Consider the following 19,178-nt stretch of genomic DNA (forward strand, 5'->3'; position numbering starts at 1 on the left):
TGTACACAAGTCAGCCTTCAAATACTTCCTCTCTTTATGGCTCTTTAGACACACATCTCACAAATAAACAAGAGGTCTTGAAAACTTTTATCCCTGCTGATTGACCACAAAACCTTTTCAAGGGGCAGGTAGCACTCGACAGCAATAAATAGTGTTTTTACTTGTTATTCTTGGTGGATTTAATATCACCTTTAGTTTTAAAGGAGGGTCAGTTGTGCTTTTCACTGCTTCCTGTCTCTCCATGCATTTGAAGTCAGCTTCTCTAAATGTTCCCAAGCAGCATACACTCCTTATGCATAAGGAAAACCAGGTGATATCAGGTGATTTAGCAGAGGAAAATATTTCTGCTTGAGTTAACAAAACACATTGTTTAGACACATCTGTTGCAAACAGGAAAAACTAGACTGCTATGAACAAGGAAAATTAATGATACTATGGGAGGTTGTCACTGAAATCTGTGCTTCAAACTACCCTTTCCTGAGATACTTTATAATGTTAGACTGTGTGTTACAAACAGAAGTCTGTTCTGCCCAAACCCCATTTCAGTGTCACATTAAGATAACATAATGCTGTCTCTTATAAGTTTGCTGAAAACACAAATACTTGGTTGAACAGATAATAGAAACAAACAGCTTTCTAAGTGCTGATCTTTAGTCAAGGACTAGACACTCATAAAGTCACATGTGGAAATTCTTTTAAAAAGTCATGTTTACAGCAATACAAGATTTTAGATGTCTGGTGATCACATATTTGGGGATGCTAGTATCCTGAAGTCTTAGTAGTTAGGTAACCAAAAGTGATACAAACCCAGTCCTAATATATGTTTAAACAGGCTTGATTTTCATGCAAGATTTAAATGGTTGGCATTCCCAGCTCCAAACAGACTAATACAGCAAATCAACTTAAAATCCCATCTTTCTTATTGCTCATCAGTTTAAAAAAAATTGTGTGTATGTGTGTATCCACTACATACCCTCTTTGTGGAAAAACTAAAGGATTTGATAAATGCAGTTTCTATGATGGTAAATACACTGGGCTAGAAGACAAGATATCTTAATTCTAGTTCAGTCTTGGACACAAATCTGCTGAGCAAATTTGGTGGTGACACCGACTCTCTCTGTGCCTCAATTTTCTCATATGCAACATGAGATATTTAGGACTAGATTTTTCTAATGTCTAAAATTAGCATCTAGTTATGGCTGAGGTGAGCACAGAGAGGGGTAAAAATACTAGGTTTATTGGTGATCTGGAGGGTACAGTTCTGCCCCAAGCAGAGAAGAAGGGCATTTCAGGAATGGGGCAAGATGACAAACAGACACAAGTAAGCAGTGAATGGACAGACGTAGCAGAGGGTGTATGGGATGGAGGAGTAACAAGAGATTCAGCGGGACATAGCCAGACACAGAAGCCCTTTAAGAGGAAAGCCAGTGTTATCTTGTGATGATTGTAGCTTGTTGAGAAGAAGGCCTAGTTTACCCTTGTTCCTAAACTTTTTTCTCTTGGGAATATTCCAATCTGAATATATTGGCTTACTTCTGACAACCACAGCTCCACTGGACTGTAGAAAGTGAAACATCTGGCACTTTTAATACAATTTTTCCACATTATATGCCTGTTTTGATTTATATAACTTGTCTCTTTCATCCAGAGTGCTGCCAAGGTGGAAGGAAGACTCACTTCCCCATAGACACAACGTTATAAATGATAAATAGGTTCTAAAATTGCCTACATTGATCTATGTAACTTGGGTGCTAAATACCACAAAAAGCCTAGTCTTCTGGTTATAGCCTAGTTCCACCCAGCTGTCCAAGTCAGAAGCCTGGAAGCCATCCTCAGTTGTTGATCTACTGTCCTCAGGCCTCATCTCAATAGTTTATGTTTAAGTTCTAAAGATAGAAGAATGCCATAAAGTATTTTCTAACAGAGTAATTTCCACTTTAAATTCCAAAAGATATTAGAATAATCTGCCCCAATTCTGCACAGAATATAGTATGACTCTGGCACATGCTCCAAAGAACAAAGCACCAACTGGGCCAGGCTGGCCCCTGTGCTTCAGTGATTGTGGATGACAGTGTTGGCTGGTTTGCAGGCAACTTCCAGTCAAGGAGACCTCAGCAACTTAGGTCAGAAGATGAAGACAATACCACAACTTTTCATAATATGAGACATTCTCCCCCTCCCTCCAAGGTGCCAAGAAATAACTTGAGGAAATTTGTAGAAGTACGGACAGTCTGCATTAGTATGTAGGGATAAGAGCCAGGGATGGAAAGATTATACTCAGAACTACGTTTTATTTAGAAACAAGGCTGTGAGAATTAAGTACAATGGTCCCACTATCATGGGCATTGTTGGTATCCCAGTATCTATGCTCCACTTTTTCCTTCCCAACAATTGTTTTATTGAGGTATCCACCTCCTTGTCCTTTCTACTCACAGTCATGTGGTATAGGTGCAACTGATCCCATCCCCAACTCTACCAATGGATCCTGATTAATAAGCCAATTGGTGCATGGCATTCTTAGTCTTGTTACTGCTCTCCATGATGTAAGTGGTCTCATCAGTTTGGAAGAAGGGACTTATATTCCATGGCTGGGGAGAGGTTCCCTTCTTTCTCCTGGTGCATTTGGACAAGGGAACCTGTTAATCCATTTGTGGTTAGCAGCCATCTTGTGACCATTTAGGGGAACCTACCTGAGGAAGAAGCCAAGAAAGATATGGAGCAGAAAGGTGGGGAGAAACGAAATCTTCAGTGATGTTTTCCTGAGTCACTGAGTCAATAATGCTTAAAGGGCACATTTCCTCAAGAGTAGTTCAGTAATTTCTTTTTCTGTTAGCAAATTTGAGTAACAGTCTTTCTCGCAGTTGAAAATGTTCTATCTAATAAAGTGAAAAACTAGTAAAGCAGTGAAAGTAGAAAGCTTGGGGATGCAAGAGTGGGAGATAAAAGATGTAATAAATGTGAAGAAATGTGAAGAACTTTCAGAGATGCCTACATATCTCCAGTATTTTCTTCCTGAACATGTCACTGATCTGTTAAAATAAAAATCATTCAGAATGTAAGTCCTCAATTTGTTATAAATAAATCCAAAATTAGAAAATGCTCATCATTTTCTCTAAATGCTTCATTTGGGAACCACATTTTTCTGAACCAAGATACCATATTATTTAACCCATTTACGGAGCAACTGCTCAGTGTACAAGAAAACTAAATAGCTTGCCTTTAAGGCTAAAGCCTGGTGGCAGGGAGAGATAATTAATCCTCTTTCCATATAAAACTGTAAACATTTGATGTTTAAATTGGTGCTCCAAAAGCATGGATGATTTGTTTAATTGTAAGTCTGAATGAACTTCCAAGAAGTAGTTGGAAATAATCAGAAGAAAAAGTTTCCTTGGATGTCTTTCAAGATGTTCAGAAGTACGATCATGGAGGAAGAAAAATAAATTAAAGTGTTCAGTATCTCACAGCAGGTCAGCTGGTCATGTCAACGAACCTCTTACCATCTGTTTTTTGTATTCTAAAGTGACCCCATGAGCGTCATAATTATTTTCGTAAGTGTTTAAAGTTCCTCAGATAGGAAAACTCGTGTTCAGAAAAATCATAAACCTGGCAAACTTAGAAATTGTATTTTGTGTCTAAGAAACACACAGTTGAGACTGACCCCTAGGTATACAAAAAAGTACAACAGTCCACTGAATTCCAAAGGAAACAAAGCCCTATGTCCACCATGAGAATCCGGCGTTTTACTGTTCTCTTCTCAGGTTCACTCGACTCTATACACACAGGCAGAACCAGTTTTAAAATGGAGCACGTTCCAAAAGACTGCTGGTAAATGGCTGTTTATTCCAACAGGAAAATTTGTTCCAGGTTCTAATGGTATATATGGTTCCCAGGTCTGCCTGTAAAAGCTTTTTAACCCATAATGATTCTCAAATGTGGGATCTAACCCTAGGTTATCAGTGCTTTTATGGAAGAATATGTCTAAGATACCAGGGGGTAACCCTGACTGGGAAGATGATGACTTGAAAGGCAAAGATTTCCTTACCCTCTCCCTTCTTCTCTCTTTCAACCTAGTGTTACCATAACCAGCCAGTTCCCACTTTGGGATTACGAGAGAGGAGGACTATCATGATACGTTCCTCCTTTCTACAGTCCACTCTTTTGAATTATTCACTCCACCTGCCTCCCCTAAGAGGCCCAAAGAGCCCATCATTCTCACAGCCTCCCCCAACTCCCCTCAGGATACCAGGTCCCATCGCACTGATCATTTCAAAGCATTCCACCTAAGCTCTTGCACTAAGTAAATAAGAATGCCTGGGTCTCAGAGTTTCAAAACGAAAACAGGCAGAAATTATAAATACATCAAACTTTAAGGCGCTGTAGAATTGTAATACGCTTCTGTTATTGCTTTGATATGTTGAGGAAGGTCTGCTGACTCATTCTTAGACACCATTACTCATTTCCATGTTACTATAGTTTTACAACTAATACGTGAATCTCTAAACTCCAATTTCAAGAGACGTGGCCTCATAAAAATGTTTATGCCACATTCTCTAGTTGGGAGATGTTCGCCAGGAGATGAGGTTGGTCCACAGATACTGGAATTTCAATTGTTTATGTGAACAGTGGGGAAGAATATTAGGAACTGCAACTGGCCGTCCAGATGGCCTGAAGTGCTTTTCAGGTGCAGCAGGGGTTAATCAGGCTCTGTTTGCCTGAAGGCGTCCCGCGCACAGCTTTATGTCTAATGAGGAAAAAGTACACTCTGAAATATTTTTCAAATGAACGTTTGGAAAACAACCCTGCTGAAATTGAAGATTGACTGCATGTAATGTACACTGTGTTTACATATGGTTTTACTGATTGAATCCTTACTAGTTCCTCATCTTCCCCTACAGAATCCTAGTCTTGAATGTTCAAATACTCTCTAGAATTTTTGAGTTTTTGAAAATGTTCTTTGGAAAATTCCTCGTGCTAAGAGAGAGATCTTGCTAGATCCCAGTGTTGGTGTGTGCTGGGCCAGCCCGCACCTCTCCACCCTCTGAGACCTTATCTAGCTTTGCCTCCCAGACAGACAAGGGAGATGAGGGCACAGAGAAAAGAATTCACTCCTGGAGCTGGGCATTCCACAGCTAGGGGGTGCGGTTTCCAACCCTTCACCCCACCTCCTGGACCCCAAGAAGGAAGAACGCCATTCCCCTGGGGAGATTCCAAAGGATCTCATACAATTCCATTTCACAGCTTTAAGCCTGCGGACCAAGGGGACTTTTTTTACTTAAGTAAATATTTCAACAAATAACTTTTCTATATAGGCAAAATACTGCCAAAATTAGTACTATATATTTTGCTTAGAAACAGACTTTGTGCAAATGCATTTAAATGTGATGTGAGGATGGAGCACACACCTTGGCAGGTGAAACTTGCCTATGTGTTTCAAATAATTGTTCTTTCGCCCACACTTATATTGTCAAAAGAGGGACTCCTCAGACCTTCAGTTAAAATGATAAATACAGAGTTTTAAAAACTGGCTCAGAATATGGGGTGATTAAATAAAGCTGAAAGGCTCATAATTAACAAAACTATTCCTTCTGTCTAAAAGTGGCACCGCATTTTTATCTTTAAAAGAGATCTCCTGGCACTCTTTCACAGGCTTACTTCTTCATCCTCCCCACCACACTCTCCCAAGGGAAAACCTGGCCAGGAGGAGAGGGGAGAAAAAGTCACCTGGACTGAAGAGGCAAAGAAGAAAAAGGAAAATCTGCCCAAGAAAAATGTTTCTATCTGCCCAGAAAATAATAAGTTATGGAGAAAATTAAAGTATTTCCTAATTTAGAGGTACTCCAAGAAAATAAAACATGACCATATATACAGTCATGTTTTAAGATTGTTTAAAAGACAATTTTATCAGAAACATTAGACAGTGAAATTTCTTGGAGTTTACAAATTTACTCTGCAGTGTTCTTCACATTCAGAACTATGAACAAAGAAATTTGGGTTAATCACGTGGATGGAGGCATTTACCTGGAAACTCTCTATACTTAAAATCAACACAGCTGATTGGTTTCATCTGAATGTGTGTGAACCTTCTTAATTTTGAGTCAAAAAAATTTGTGAATAGTTATATATCAGATACCAGACTATATGTCACATGCATTAAGATCTAGTCCTGCCTTTGGATTACTTTAGTCCATCAGAGCAGGAATTAACCACACTCAAGAAGGCATTTCAAGAAGGATTTTTAAGACCACAAAGCAGTGTCAAGAGGCACTACATAATTAAAATTGAGGCTAACTGACACAGGAGGAGGCAGATAAAATCAGGCCGGAGGCGCTTATAAAGGAGGAGGAATTTGAACTGAGTTTAAGAGGATGGATAAGGTCCAGATAACAGTATTACTGCAACTGCCCTCCAGCTCCATTTGAGAGCCTGCCTGGCTCTCGCTACAGCTGGCATGGTACACACTCGCTGCACCCACAGCTCATCTGAAGTCAATTTACCATCAGGATTCTACAGATGAGGATGGCAAAAAAAAAAAAAAAAAAAAAAAAAAAAAATTGCCCGCAGCCTCCTGGGAAGGAGGTGAGCAGTGATGCATGCCCAGCTCCAGGCAACCTCACAGCCCACAGTGCTTCCCTCACAGCGACTCCAAAAGAACAGGTGACTTAAAGATGAAAAGGAAAAACAGGTTGGAGCTTATGGGGCAAGCAACAATATATTTTTGCGAATGTTAGACTAGACACCTGACATGATTAACCCAACACCATGGGTGGACCAGGCTGGTGGACAGAATGAACTGGAGGTTCATGCATTCGGAAAAACCAGAGAGAAAGAGAATCCGTTTCTTCTGACTCAACATGGTAACACGGAGGCACGCGACATGGCTGGGCTGCAGGAGGCACTCCACACTCCAGGGCAGCAAAGACGACCATGGACTTGGACTTGGAGTTGTACTTCGGTATTTGTAACTTGACCTGTTTCCAAAACTACTGGTTGTGTGACTTTGGTCAATAACTTAAATTTCTGAGAGCTTCAGTCTCCTAACCTGTGAAGTCCAGTTTGTGATAATAACTGCATGAGACTAAAAGAATGAAATAAGAAAAGTATAAAATGTGTAGTGTTCATTTTTTTCCCCTTTATGAAGGCCATGGAAATGGAAAAGGAGGGATGAGACAGATGGCGAGGTAAATTTAATTGAGATTTGGTGACAAATTAGATATCTGGGGTGGGTGTGTGGAGGAGGAAGGGAGAGAGATGTCAAATGTGCACTTGATAAGTCTGCACAAAAACATCTTCATTTATAAAATAATGCCATTTTCAGCAAAATGGATGGACCTGGAGATCATCATTCTAAGTGAAGTAAGCCAGGAAGAGAAAGAAAAATACCATATGGATGTTGCTTATATGTGGAGTCAAAAAAAAAAAACAACTTATTTACAAAACAGAAACAGACTCACAGACACAGAGAATAGACTTATGGTTACCAGTGGGTAAAGGGAGTGGGAAGGGATAAATTGGGAGTTCGACATGCACATCTCTTGGGGAATGTGGAAATGTTAAGTATCTTGATTGTGGCAGTGGTTTCATCGGTGTATACATCTATCAAAATTCATCAAATTGTACATTTGAAATATGTGGTTTACTATACAGAATTTATACCACAATAGAATTGTTTTTAAAAAATCTTCACTTTCCTCAAATAGGAGTTAAAATGTAATTTTAGGAATATGTAACCTTAGAGGTGACTGGGAGATCCCCAACTGAAAACACAGAAAAGAGAGAAATGAGACAGAGGGCTTAGAAAGAAAAGAGAAACCAGTGAGCAATGATTTGGCAATCATTTGCCTAAGAGCCTGATAGTTACAATATTCCATTTATGAGGACTTGTGAAATTGCTAAACTCTGTTTTTCTTTGAAGGACTGTGCTTTAGAAATCAAAGGAATATATATGAAGTTACAACATTTTAAGAAACCAGATCCCACATTTCTGAAGACAAAGGATATTAAAAGAAAATACTCTACTTAATACAGGACTTAAGATCAATCGTGACTCCTGCGTCTTTCAATTTAAAAACACAATGATTGCTTTAATACCCGACTTAACTCTAAACAGTCTTTATCACAAATGTACTCTTCTTCCAGAACAGGCTTTCCTTATGGCATAGAAAAGGAATGATGGTGCAAGGCAAACCCCACAGATTTCTGGGAAGTATGCGTACCTTGGAAAATGCAGCTGAAAGAGCGATGGCTGGGGATCCTGAACAAGACAGGAAGCGCGGGGCCAAGACAGAGGCAGAGGTGGTGTCGGCTTTCGTCAGTCTGCGTGAATACAGACCTTGATTACCTACAGCCACGGTGGGTGATTCTGTTCTACTGACTTCCTAAGCTCAGTGAATCTGGTCCAGCGTTTCTACAGGTTTCTCAAATATTACAACTAACTGTCTGTTCCAGGCACTGGATTCATTATCTACAGCTGCTGAAAGCAGATCTGGCACAACTGAACGCATCTGGTTCCTTTGAGATTTCACGTGATGGCCTTTCCATGCCTATTAGATGGTCCCTTTGCAAGCCCGACAAGTCGTGACGCTTAGTGCTTCACACAAAGTAGGCATGCATTTATCAAATGATCATCCTAAAACATCACTTTTAATGATGTGTCAATAACATCCTATGCTAAACCATTTCATGCTACTTCTCTTCCAATAATGTATTGCATAAGGAGTCCATCAGAATCTATCAAATGTTATTAGGTTGGAGGTAGTTTAATAGCAAAAGATCTCAGGAACCTTTTCTTCACATTTGAACTTCAGAAGACCAAATGCCATCCTTTGCTGATCCCTGAGCCAGTGGCTTAGCTGAATGCTTCGAGATGCCCTGTGAGTTGTATGCATGGAACATACAGGTCAGTCTGAGGGGAGAGCAAAGGGTGAGGGACTCCCTAACTGGCAAGCTCCAGGGCTGGCTCCATTACTGGTTACCCAGATGGAGCTCTTGGAGCCACTGTATGGAACTCTGTGCTCCGGATGTCCTCTCCGGCTCCTCCTACAGGGACAGGTCACAACTACACCTTCAATTCATCTATAGTTCTCCCTATAACCCATTTCTGTGTTTGTGCTCTTCCTCTTTTCACACTTGACCTTAAACCTGCATCTGCTAAACTACCTTCCACAGAACAACACGGTAATAAGTCAAAAAACTAGAAGGCGGCGGGGTGGGGGCTGTGGAGAAAGAGAGGGATTCTTTTGCAATGTTTGGGAAACCCTGCCTGTAACATCTCCTTGTTGAAGACGCACCGTTCAGGGAAGCATAGTAAAGACTTCGCAGAAGAAAGAATCACTAACCTTGCTTAAATCCCGAACTTGCTTGACCACGAAGCCCCCCCCACCTTGTTTTTGAAAGAAACCTATTACCATAAATGCACAAAATTGAGAACATACTGTCCTGAGAATCCCCTCACGCTCAATGCCAGGAATGGGAACCAGGTCCTCATTCTAAAAGTCATCCCTTTGTGAGAAAATAAGTACTTTTTAATTTTTTTAACTTACATCCTTTTCCTCTCAAGAATGGAGTCCCTCACCCTCTGCTCTCCCCTCAGACTGACCCATATGTTCCATGTGCACAACTTTCACCAGCTGTAACGAAGGATCTACAGTGAGGAAGTCTTCCTCCTTCACCCCCTTACCCACCAAAAGGGTGTCCAATCTCTATCTCAGCTCAAGGCATGCAAATTTCTAGAAGATATTTTAAAATTTTTTTTAATTTTAATTGCAGTAAAATACACATAACATTCACACTGTTATACAGTCCATCTCCAGAACTCCTTCATAGGAGATATTTTTTAATACGAGAGGGGCCCACACTCAGAGAGTCAAGTCTGCACATCCTCCTGACTGTGTAATTTTGTGCTATATTTTTGTAACTGCTACTATATTTAGTTCTTATAACACTTTCAATCTTCGATTATACATTTAAAACATTATTTTGATGACACCGCCATGCCAAAAGATAATCAGGGGGTTTTGCAATGAAAGAAACTGAAGGAAAGCATCTCAAAGACTTTTTAAAGATCGCATACTGCATTAAGTCCCTGTCCCCTAGCATGGTGCCAAGAACTACACCGGATGGGTATATTATTAGCAATGTCTAGCTCAATATAGTGAGTTATTTATTCACAATGTTAATCATTTATGCTGTAGCCACTGATAATTCTTCTATTAGCTGCTTTCCAACAAATCTGTCAGCCTTAAGTAAGATATTTCCGGGACCTGGAACACAGTGGCAAGGTCATTTACGGGATATGAAAAGGGCTGGGCAGTGTCTATTCCTCCTTAAGCATCCTTCACTGCATTGTTTGTGAGTCTTAGGAGTAATCAGCCCCAATACTGCAATCCCACAAAGCCTTTAGCTTCAGGACTTTTGAGGTGCCACCGAGCAGCTACTGACCTGGGCCAGGCTCAGTGCATGGGCCTCCTGCAGTTGCTCATGAAAGGGCTGTGACAGCCCTCAGATAGGGATGGAAGAAACTAGAGTGATGTTTACGCCTTCCAGAGAAAAGCATGACCACGTAGTGGAGCTCAGAAAATGCTAGCAAGAACAGCAAAGATCAGGATGCCCTGAGCACCCCAGCACCTGGTGTGTGTCTTGGAACATTTAATTGGCATCTTTCTGTTCCTCGGGCAGTCCTATGCTGTGCGGTCCTAGCCTCCACCCCTGATACACTTTCATTAAAGAACAAGGGCAGGTGAAACCCTGGACAAGATGGCACCAAGAATAAAATGTATGAGCAAGTTTATTCAGAAAAAAATGTTTATATGAGTTTGGATAAATACATATATTTAGCAGCATTGCAAAGATGTAGTCTTGAGGCTGAGTAACACAAACACAGGTCATACTAAGAGAAAAATAACACATTCGAGTTCCCTTAGGGTCAAAAAACTGCAAAACAGACCTATACTCCGCTGATTTTTCAAACATTTCTATAAATCAGGACCATCTAACCAAATACTACTAACTGAGGACAGTTGATTTCTTCTGTTTGCTTATGTCTCCAGACTTATGTCTTCAATAGCTGGAGAGAGCCGCACTTTGCTCTTGCATTCTCTTGCTTTCCTAGCTTAATTTGACTAATTGGTACCCAGTGGCATTGACTGGCTTGCTACCCTGGAGAGAACAGTTCTCATCTATAGTTTTGTAGATTATTATTTCAAGCTGATGCACTATATAGATTTGTGTGTACATGCCCAGATACTTGCTAGTCTGAGAACTAGAGGTTTTACAGTTCACTTATATACCCCAAACAATATCAGAACACTTCAGAGGTTTAACATGACTTCTTTTGGGGGGGGGGGTTATTAACTTAATTATACATATTTACATTTAAAATGAACAACTGTTTTAGAAATATAGGGGTGGGGGTATAGCTCAAGTGGTAGAGTACATGCTTAGCATGCATGAGGTCCTGGGTTCAATCTCCAGTACCTCCTCTAAAAATAAATAAATAAATAAACCTAATTAACCATCCCCACCACCAGAAAAAAAAAAATGTACAGAGGTATTTTTCCTTTTGGGGGAATGTGGGGTGGCCTGGACCAGCCTGAGAGCAACATGGGGTAAGAGGAGTCTAGGGGTACCACCGAGGTGGGGGAGGCCATCAGAATGCCTCTTCTGTTGTTGTTTTAAGTTCTAGAAAAGTAAAAAAAGTTCCTTCCAGCCCAACTGTTTATTTCTGTGAAAGGGTAAACTGAGTCTTGAGATGGAGGCTGACCAGCACAGGGTCACCCCTCCAGGCACTGGGGAGTGGTCCTTCCGGTGTCTGATCCCCACCATCATTACCTCTAACAGAGGCCTGGACACGTAGTCCCCCAGAGCGGGGAACATGACTTTCCTAAAGAAGGAAATTAGCTCATTCATTCTTTCAGCAAACATCTGAGCTCCCCTTGTGTCTGGCTTTTTCTAGAGTATACAGAAATACCTAGAAATATACAGAGCAACAGGCAAAACACACGAAGATCCTGGCTTTCAGGTAGCTGATGTTTGAGTGGCACAAATTTTGAAACAGAAGTTCCTCAGACATTCAACATACTTACTTTCAATTAACAAGTGACTTTCAGAAGATATTCTACACACAATTTCTATGGTCACTGCAGCTGAGGACTAACAAAGGTATTTTCTCCAACACTAGATCACGGCTTCAGAAACAAACCAAACCAGATCAGTCGTGGCAACTGAAAATGTCATATACTCAGTCACACAGACCAGCAACTACGGAAGAACTGGGAGGGAAAATTCTAGACTCCCATAGCAGCGAGGAGGCGGGGTGGGCCACTGTTCTCTTGGAACTCACACCCCTCGGGCAGAAATGTGGGTCCCAAGTGAGACCAAAGAATCCCGCGCTGGTCTGGCTTTCCCTTCCCTTATGATCCATATCATATTACAAAGCAAACACGGTATCAGTGCATCTCTCGGGGACAAAATATTTATTTTATTCTAGGGAAACATAATAACCACAGCTATCCAACCTAACAATACGTCATTTTTTTTCTTTGGAGACAGAACCATGTATCTCTGATGAGCAGACAAGTCTATGCACTCATTTACAGAGAAGGTAATCATCTCTGAAAAAGAAATGATTATTCCTCTTCAAAAAAAAAGGGGAAAAAAAAGCATTCAAATGACTGAATCTTTTACATACAGAGAGTGTGCCTGACTGAGACTCGGGTAGGGGGACGTGATGCCTTTCTTGGGCTCTGAGGCACTTTGGCTCCTTCCTCCATAAAAAAAAAAAAAAAAAAAAAGTATTAAAAGTTGTATTTTACAACTGCATTGGTATAAAGAAAAATGCAATCTAGGGTGGGTTCATTGTTATGTATTCACTACTATTATATTCATTTTTTTGTTGTTTTTGAAAGAATTAAAATGAAAACATTTTCGTGGGCCACTAAAAGCATGCTGGACCCCAGGTACTGTGCATAATGGGTGAGTCAACTCTGGATCACAGATGCTTCATTTTTAAGCTACTCAGCATTCTAGTCATACATTAGGCAAAAGAACTTCTGGAACTTTCTTCCCAGTAATGAAGATCTGTGGTAAGAAAACCATTGTTTTACCAGTTAGCAAAATACCGATGAACTTGAACTTCAACACAAGTGAAGTTATCTTTACTCCATTAAAATACCATTTGTCTCTGTAATAACTGTGAGTACCTCAAGAAGAAGAATGCAGTGTATCAAATATTCATGATTACAATAAAGCATGATTATTTTGCTAATTAAAGACAACAAAACTCTAACCCCTTGTTGCACTTATACTGTAATTTTATTTTTATTTTACTGTTTGGTTAAAAAAAAAAAAGACCTGGTATAAAATTGAAAGTATAAATGAGTGAAAAATAATAAATGCTATGCTTAGCAGGACTGAGTTTCTTCACACATTCCTACCATTCTAGTGAGCATTCGCTATGTAATTGAGCAATGTCAGCTCAACACTTCAAGTCTTGACAAACAGCTTATAATGTGGTCAGAATATGATAAATTAAAGGACTTAGGAAAGGAGAAACAATAAAATCATTGCCCAGACCTTAAAAAAAGGGTATATCCCCTTCCTTCCTTTCCTTTTTATCATTCATCGTGGTTTTTCAAGTACTACTACCACAAAATTGGATTGAGATTTTCATAGCTTGAAGGAAAAACAGGAACTTAAAAAGAACAGGAAGAACTTTTCTGGCCAATGAAAAGCATTTAAAATAGCACCTAAAAAACTGACGCCTTAACAGTACAAGGCCAATGGGAAGAAATGACTCCAATTTGGGTCACACAATGGTTGACTCTTCCTGACTCCATTTTTATTGGTCATACATGCATTTTGAAATATGCACTTTCTTTTTTATTTCACCCTTTGATTACACCGTTTGTTATTTATGTCTTTGTAAGCCAAGAAAAATTTTGCTCACAGAGCGTACTTGTAACAAAATACCTAACAAACCTGAAATATGAATTTATTCATCTTTTAACATGTTTCATAGTCAAATGGTAAAAAAATGAAAACGGCTCACTTTTATGGTTGAAGCCTTTCCAGTGTCTTCATCCACAGACTACTAACATCCGTCTTCACCTGTAGTAGAAACACAAACAATAAATTTCTTTTTACTTAAGTATATTACTTTTCCAGAATGATTTCAGTGGAACATGGATGAGATATCCAGGCCAATTTTAAGTGGCAAAAGGATGACCAGATGCAAAAAGACCATAATTTTCCTAGGAAAATGCCACATCTACCCTACTGGTCTATAACAGACCTATAGCAATAATCGTAACAATTTAATTTTTAAAAAAGCTCACAGGTTGTGGTATTAGAAAGTTACTGATATCCAATCCTTGATTTTTCCCTTTCCCTTGAAATACTTAGCAAATTCAAAAGGCACTCGAACTTTCAGTAGCACTAAAAACTAAGTTCAAGGACTGGCCAGAAGCCAAGGAGAAGGTCCTCTACCAGGTAGAGAAAGAAAACTTCAAGGAGCAGAAGGAGAATGGATGACTTCACTCAGTCCCAGCCCTCGTATTTTCATCTCTGAAACACAAGTCATCCACAGGATGGGAACAGCCTTCTAAGGCCAAGGCCACTCTAACCCTGAGTTCCTCTCCATGGTTGCATCCAGTGATTCCTCTCAGTTTCCATCTGTGCAAAGCAGTTGGGGTTGGAAGGTGGAAGTTCATGGGGGTGGGGGTGGGGGTGATGCTTACAGGTAGTAGAATTGGGGTTTGCTTTTTTTCTGGTCACTGTTTTTGAAAAGAAGGAACCACACATGTTATATTGGAAAAACAAACATGCCTAGAACTGTATCAGCTAGGTATCTTTATGAACAAAAGTGACTTGAAAATATTTCCAGTTGACTGAGGGATAAATTCAAATAAAAAGTTAAGAATGAAAAAGTAGTCATGTAGTAGCACTGATGGTGAGCATTTAAAGTCATAAACAAGGAATGAGTGTACTAATTATTTCTAAAAACAGTCCAGAGTACAACCTTCCAAAATTTTTGGAAACATGTCTAATAAAAACCTTATTGTAATAACTAGGCTCATATAAGTCTGAAATCCTGGATTATGTTATGAAAAATGGGGAAGTGAGTGGGGATAGATGGAAAAGTGAGCTAATTTCATTTTGTATGGGGAGTAAGAAATGCAGTTTTACTTGTGACACTAGTAACTGGAATTTTTCCCCTGTAAGTTGGAAAGAACAAAGAAGTGAACTACATAGTTAAACTTCAGTTCTAAAATAGCAATGAACACAACCTAGGAGGGCAGAAAAAAAATGAAAATGGGAATTTGTCATTTAGATATTTTAAACAGTAGTCACTGGTTTATTACAGAATGAAATATCTCATAGACAGATTTCAGGCAAATCTAGTCTTAAAATCCAACAGAAAACTAGAATTATCAGAAGAATATATCACAGATATGGAAGAGAGGAGAAAAGCTGAGACTGCCAATAAAAAGATCCTTAGGAATGAATTTGAACATCTCAAGTTTGCTAAGGTGATATTTAACTATTAAAACTGAACCAGATAGAGAGAACAAACTTATGGTTACCAGGGGGTAAAGGGGGTCGGAAGGGATAAACTGGGAATGTGAAAACTGCACTTCCTGGGGAGTGATGGAAACGTTAGTTATCTTGATTGTGGGGGTGGTTTCACTGGTGTAAACATCTATCAAAATTCATCCAACTGTACATTTGAATATGTGCAGATTACTGTACAGGAACCGTACCACGATAAAAGCGTTAAAAAAAAATGAACCAGAAATATAACAGCTGAAAAGTTAAGAAAAAATGGTCTACTTCAAGGATTAGATAATTCCCAAACTATATAAAAAGCTTCCAGGATATAAAACAAATAAGACCCTCCAGTTTGTTTGGTGAAGCTTATCAGATAACCAAACCTGATAAGACACAAAGGAGAGAAAAAAAAGTAAAAGGCTTGCTTCACTTAGATAAACAAGAAAGAAGCATAGCAAACAAAGTGCTCAGAACACCTGATTTCTAGTATATTAGAATAGTAACACAGCAATATAAACTGGGCTTATTCTACAAATATTATATAAATAGAACTCTTACAGTCTATCAATAGGTCACAAGAGATCAACGTATATTTATATTTTCAAATATGACAAAACAGCATGTGATAAACTCAGCACTTATATCCGACAACCTCTCAGTAACCTAGAATTAGAAAGATCACTATGGTTTTTAAAAAGATCTAAAATCAACAGACAACAATTTTTGTCAAAAAGTCAGGAATAAAATAAAAGATGCCCACAAAGCATTAGTGAAAGGAAATGAACAGACCAAACCCCACCATCAGCAGGTGCAGGGTTGAATACCTAGAAAACTCAAGAGAAATATCTAAACAGAACAAAACCCCACTGGAAACAGTAAAGGTGCCATCGGATGATTTGAAACACAATATGCAAAAAGCAATGTTTTCTGTCCCGTGGTGGCAATGACTAGTTGTCAAGAAATGAAAATGGAGACAGTCTGAAAACAGATCATATTCAGAAAAATTATGCTTATAGTAAAGAATCTATATAGAAAATATTTAAGGAAATCTTTAGGATAATGGCTTCCTCATGAGAAATGATGAAAACTATAACTGTACTTTTTTAGAAAAGGAAAAAAAAAAAAAAAGACAAGCATCATCTAGCCAGGAAATTCAATACAAGGTAAACCAATGAATTTATATTTTTGGTCTGTAAAAGGTGAAGTACCATTATAGGAATATGAGAACAGCAAGAAGCTTTTACAATCAGTGATGCTATTTATAGATGAATACTTGAGGATCTTAGAGGCTGTTCTATAAATTCACGATAGAATTTTTAGAAAAAAAATACATTAAGACTATTTGATTATCCGGCCTTAAGTGCAAAATCCACTAATATATTGCACTCAGGGCATTAGATGCAAATAGAATTTGGTATTTAAAAACCCCAAAACACTTTACTACACTTTTGAAGGTTAGGGAAATGTTATAAATAGCCATTGATGTTGTATTTCTGAAAAGAAAATGCTAATTGCCCTTCACTGAACCATGATAAAACGGGTCATGTTTTATTATTGCTTTTGGCCAAAGAACAATGTGAAACTTATTTTATAGTCGGGGGACATGCAAGGTGATGTTTAAAATAAGTTCTATAGGCAAAACACAACTATAGTGAGTCTGAGAATAAAAATAAATAAAATGTCAGGGCTGGTTTTATAAAAAGGAGACTCAAGTCCAATATGGCACCATGTCTTTTCAGCTACAGCGTCTAAAGTAAGCTTACCTTTCATTTTAGACCATAGTAACTGTGGGATCAATTCCAGTCATTCCAGAATGAATGTTAATGAAAATTACCCACAAAACAGACCATCTTTGCTGTTTATTTTAGGGCAAAATTAAAGGCCTGGTAGCTTTGGGGGATGATAATACCCAGTGACTAGGTAAAAGCAGATTTAATGCTCTGAGTTTGACATGATTTAAACAAGAAACGATTTAAAGTCACGTCTGATAGAAATACTTCTACTTATAATAATAACTGAACAAATACCAAGGCATAAACAGTTTCCCTAAAATGTCAACTATATGAAATACAGGAGCCCCAGAGATCTGCTCATAAGCATGAAATTTGTTATCTTAATTTCTTGGGTAAAACACATGGACTTCATAGAAGAAACAAAGTGATGGTGGAAATTCACAAAAGGGGCTACCAGAAATCACAAGACTTTAGGCCGGTGTACTCAACAGTAATATTGCCAAAAAAGGGCAGCTCTCCCAGCGTTCCTCCCATAAGTACCTAGAAAGCATTCCTTAAATCAGTAACATAGATGGGCAAGTAGACAAAAACAAGGCGAGTGTTTTTGAGGGGATACACAGTTTGATCGTGTAAATCCAAAAGGAATCTCTGTATGTGGACAAGAGTCCTGCCTCTGCCCTACACCTACCATCCTGGAGGACCATCCCACATTTGTCCATTCTGATTTGAGAATGCCAGGTAACTTGGGACTCTGGGTCCACTGCAACATAAGCACCACCTTCTCCCTTCTGCTTAGCAGTCTTCGAGCTGCCTCATTTCCTTCATAGACCAAAGGCCAGGAACATCAGCTAGCGTAATACAAACCTTCTTAACCTGGCTGCTGCGAGTGGGCCGAATAATACCGTCACCAGTATTTTCCTCTGCTTTGCCCTAATGTCAGCCCAGATGCTCTGGAAAACATCAATCAGGCGAAACCATTCATCATATTTCATCTCCCTGATCACTGTGATTTGTTCCTGGGTAGGCACACTATTTCCGTTTTTCTCTCCCATTACAAGCAGTGTGGTACAGGGCCCCTGTATTCATGTTTCTGCATTGCATTTACCTGAATTGGAACTGCTCGGTGGTTCGTCATACATGTGTTGACCTTTTTCTGGGTAATGTCAATTTTTTTTTTTCAAGAGTAATTGTACCAATTTACACTCCACCCACAGTACAGGCGTACCTCATTTTATTGTTCTTTACTGCACTTCAAACATGTTGAGTGTTTTACAAACTGAAGGTTTGTGGTAACCGATGCTGTCAGATGATGGTTAGCATTTTTTAGGAATACGGTATTTTTACATTACGGTATATAAATTGGTTTTGGGGGGCATAATGCTATTGTGCACTTAATAGACTACAGGATAGTATAAACATAGCTTTTACATGCACTGGGGAATCAAAAAATTTCTGTGACTTGATTTATCGTGATATTAGCTTTATTGCAATGGTCTGGAACTGAACCTGCAGTATATCCAACGTATGTCTGTCTATCTATGAGAGTTCCTTTTGCTCTACATTATGTCCAACACCTGATTCTATAAAATTTTAATTATAGCTATTCTGATGGGTGAGAAATGGTATTCCTACTAATGAAGTTGAGCATAACTTCATATATGTGTTGGCTATTCATGTTTCCTTCCCTGTGAAAAACTTGATCATGTATTTTGCCCATTTTTCTACTGAATTATTTTTATTATGAATTTGTTGGAGTTCTTTATATATTTCCCAACATGTAAATCTATCTGCCTGTTATGGATTATGGCTTCTCTTCAGTCTCTCTTTTTACAGACAGAAGTTCTTAAATATGAGGCAGTTACATACGTTTCTCTGTGGTATAATGATTTTTGTGTCTTGTTT

General features: G+C 39.0%; 1 protein-coding gene across 2 annotated transcripts in view; it reads right to left on the reverse strand.

Moving 5' to 3' along the window:
- The window catches only part of PLEKHG1 (pleckstrin homology and RhoGEF domain containing G1), a 213,731-nt gene that overhangs the window by 140,675 nt on the left and 53,878 nt on the right, over positions 1-19,178 (reverse strand). Inside the window, exons 2-3 of one of the 2 annotated variants that reach the window (XM_074368161.1) lie at positions 14,045-14,103; positions 8,214-8,313 (exon numbers count right to left, since the gene is read on the reverse strand). The gene's annotated coding sequence lies outside the window, so the exon portion shown is untranslated. The remainder of the gene's footprint in view (positions 1-8,213; positions 8,314-14,044; positions 14,104-19,178) is intronic. The other variant, XM_074368160.1, reaches the window with a different exon arrangement.

Source organism: Camelus bactrianus, chromosome 8 (genome assembly GCF_048773025.1).
Source record: "Camelus bactrianus isolate YW-2024 breed Bactrian camel chromosome 8, ASM4877302v1, whole genome shotgun sequence".
Lineage (NCBI taxonomy): Eukaryota > Metazoa > Chordata > Mammalia > Artiodactyla > Camelidae > Camelus > Camelus bactrianus.